This window comes from Scyliorhinus torazame, chromosome 4 (assembly GCF_047496885.1).
Source record: "Scyliorhinus torazame isolate Kashiwa2021f chromosome 4, sScyTor2.1, whole genome shotgun sequence".
Classification (NCBI taxonomy): domain Eukaryota; kingdom Metazoa; phylum Chordata; class Chondrichthyes; order Carcharhiniformes; family Scyliorhinidae; genus Scyliorhinus; species Scyliorhinus torazame.
In genome coordinates this window covers 304,500,968-304,503,467 of record NC_092710.1, presented here as the reverse complement: position 1 = coordinate 304,503,467, position 2,500 = coordinate 304,500,968, and the positions used below count along the sequence as shown (strand labels likewise).

The window sequence follows — 2,500 nt, the reverse complement described above, 5'->3', positions numbered from 1 at the left end:
GTGGCCAGCTTGAATAGGCGAGAAGACGGTGCTGCAGATGCCTACGGCCATACTAGTCTGAAAACGCCCGATCTCGTCTGATCTCGGAAGCTAAGCAGACTCAGGCCTGGTTAGTACTTGGATGGGAGACCGCCTGGGAATACCAGGTGCAGTAGGCTTTTGCGGCCAGCAGTGACTGCTCACGCCAAGCACTCTCCACACCAGAGGCAGGCCAACCTTTTGCTGCTCTCTGCGTCCTCGCCATTCCTCCCAACACTTGCCTGCGGGCTCAACTCAGGCAGGCGGCTTGGTCGGGCCATTCAGCTGCTGCAGCTTTGCCGGGCCTTTGCAACGCAGCACGGTTGTGTGCCTTGGCGTGCTGCACTTTGATGGGCACGCCAGCTGGCCCGTGTGGCCGCAAGCCAGTGTGTCGGCAGGACGTTCTCTCTCCTAGCCTGAAGGCGCCGCATGAATGCAAGTTGTGGCATTGGGGCTGGTGTGGAAAGCGAAGGAAGAGAGAGCTGGCTTGCATTGCCTGCCTGACCCTTGTGCTGGCTGTGCTGAGAGAAGTGCGCAGCGTTGCAATGTGGAAAGGCAGCAGCGTGCAGGCGGCAGGCTGGTGTGAGGTAGGCGGGGCTTGCAGTTTTCCTTGAGGAGGTGGAGAAGAAAAAAGAGAGCTCGGTGGGGATGGCATGAAGGGGAGCGAGTATCAGGCATATAGGCTAGAATTAGCAGGAGAAGGAGAGAAAGAGGAGGAGAAGTAGAAGTAGAAGTAGAAAAAGAGAGAGAAAAAATTGAAAACAACCGGAAAGAAGAAGTGGCGAGGGTGCTAGGGTGGCCAGCTTGAATAGGCGAGAAGACGGTGCTGCAGATGCCTACGGCCATACTAGTCTGAAAACGCCCGATCTCGTCTGATCTCGGAAGCTAAGCAGACTCAGGCCTGGTTAGTACTTGGATGGGAGACCGCCTGGGAATACCAGGTGCAGTAGGCTTTTGCGGCCAGCAGAGACTGCTCACGCCAAGCACTCTCCACACCAGAGGCAGGCCAACCTTTTGCTGCTCTCTGCGTCCTCGCCATTCCTCCCAACACTTGCCTGCGGGCTCAACTCAGGCAGGCGGCTTGGTCGGGCCATTCAGCTGCTGCAGCTTTGCCGGGCCTTTGCAACGCAGCACGGTTGGGTGCCTTGGCGTGCTGCACTTTGATGGGCCCGCCAGCTGGCCCGTGTGGCCGCAAGCCAGTGTGTCGGCAGGACGTTCTCTCTCCTAGCCTGAAGGCGCCGCATGAATGCAAGTTGTGGCATTGGGGCTGGTGTGGAAAGCGAAGGAAGAGAGAGCTGGCTTGCATTGCCTGCCTGACCCTTGTGCTGGCTGTGCTGAGAGAAGTGCGCAGCGTTGCAATGTGGAAAGGCAGCAGCGTGCAGGCGGCAGGCTGGTGTGAGGTGGGCGGGGCTTGCAGTTTTCCTTGGGGAGGTGGAGAAGAAAAAAGAGAGCTAGGTGGGGACGGCATGAAGGGGAGCGAGTATCAGGCATATAGGCTAGAATTAGCAGGAGAAGGAGAGAAAGAGGAGGAGAAGTAGAAGTAGAAGTAGAAAAAGAGAGAGAGAAAATTGAAAACAACCGGAAAGAAGAAGTGGCGAGGGTGCTAGGGTGGCCAGCTTGAATAGGCGAGAAGACGGTGCTGCAGATGCCTACGGCCATACTAGTCTGAAAACGCCCGATCTCGTCTGATCTCGGAAACTAAGCAGACTCAGGCCTGGTTAGTACTTGGATGGGAGACCGCCTGGGAATACCAGGTGCAGTAGGCTTTTGCGGCCAGCAGAGACTGCTCACGCCAAGCACTCTCCACACCAGAGGCAGGCCAACCTTTTGCTGCTCTCTGCGTCCTCGCCATTCCTCCCAACACTTGCCTGCGGGCTCAACTCAGGCAGGCGGCTTGGTCGGGCCATTCAGCTGCTGCAGCTTTGCCGGGCCTTTGCAACGCAGCACGGTTGGGTGCCTTGGCGTGCTGCACTTTGATGGGCCCGCCAGCTGGCCCGTGTGGCCGCAAGCCAGTGTGTCGGCAGGACGTTCTCCTAGCCTGAAGGCGCCGCATGAATGCAAGTTGTGGCATTGGGGCTGGTGTGGAAAGCGAAGGAAGAGAGAGCTGGCTTGCATTGCCTGCCTGACCCTTGTGCTGGCTGTGCTGAGAGAAGTGCGCAGCGTTGCAATGTGGAAAGGCAGCAGCGTGCAGGCGGCAGGCTGGTGTGAGGTGGGCGGGGCTTGCAGTTTTCCTTGGGGAGGTGGAGAAGAAAAAAGAGAGCTAGGTGGGGACGGCATGAAGGGGAGCGAGTATCAGGCATATAGGCTAGAATTAGCAGGAGAAGGAGAGAAAGAGGAGGAGAAGTAGAAGTAGAAGTAGAAAAAGAGAGAGAAAAAATTGAAAACAACCGGAAAGAAGAAGTGGCGAGGGTGCTAGGGTGGCCAGCTTGAATAGGCGAGAAGACGGTGCTGCAGATGCCTACGGCCATACTCGTCTGAAAAC

At 57.2% G+C, this 2,500-nt stretch overlaps 4 non-coding genes across 4 annotated transcripts in view; all 4 read left to right on the top strand.

Moving 5' to 3' along the window:
- The first annotated feature begins 39 nt into the window (after positions 1–39).
- Positions 40–158, top strand: LOC140412139 (5S ribosomal RNA). Its single transcript, XR_011941344.1, has one exon. It is a non-coding gene; the product is annotated as a 5S ribosomal RNA (ribosomal RNA).
- A 694-nt stretch (positions 159–852) lies between these two features.
- On the top strand, positions 853–971 carry LOC140412138 (5S ribosomal RNA). Its single transcript, XR_011941343.1, has one exon. It is a non-coding gene; the product is annotated as a 5S ribosomal RNA (ribosomal RNA).
- Positions 972–1,665: 694 nt separating this feature from the next.
- Positions 1,666–1,784, top strand: LOC140414237 (5S ribosomal RNA). Its single transcript, XR_011943378.1, has one exon. It is a non-coding gene; the product is annotated as a 5S ribosomal RNA (ribosomal RNA).
- A 690-nt stretch (positions 1,785–2,474) lies between these two features.
- LOC140414353 (5S ribosomal RNA) overlaps positions 2,475–2,500 on the top strand; it is a 119-nt gene continuing 93 nt past the window's right edge. Inside the window, exon 1 of the ribosomal RNA XR_011943490.1 lies at positions 2,475–2,500. This exon is cut by the window's right edge and continues 93 nt beyond it. This is a non-coding gene — a ribosomal RNA (5S ribosomal RNA).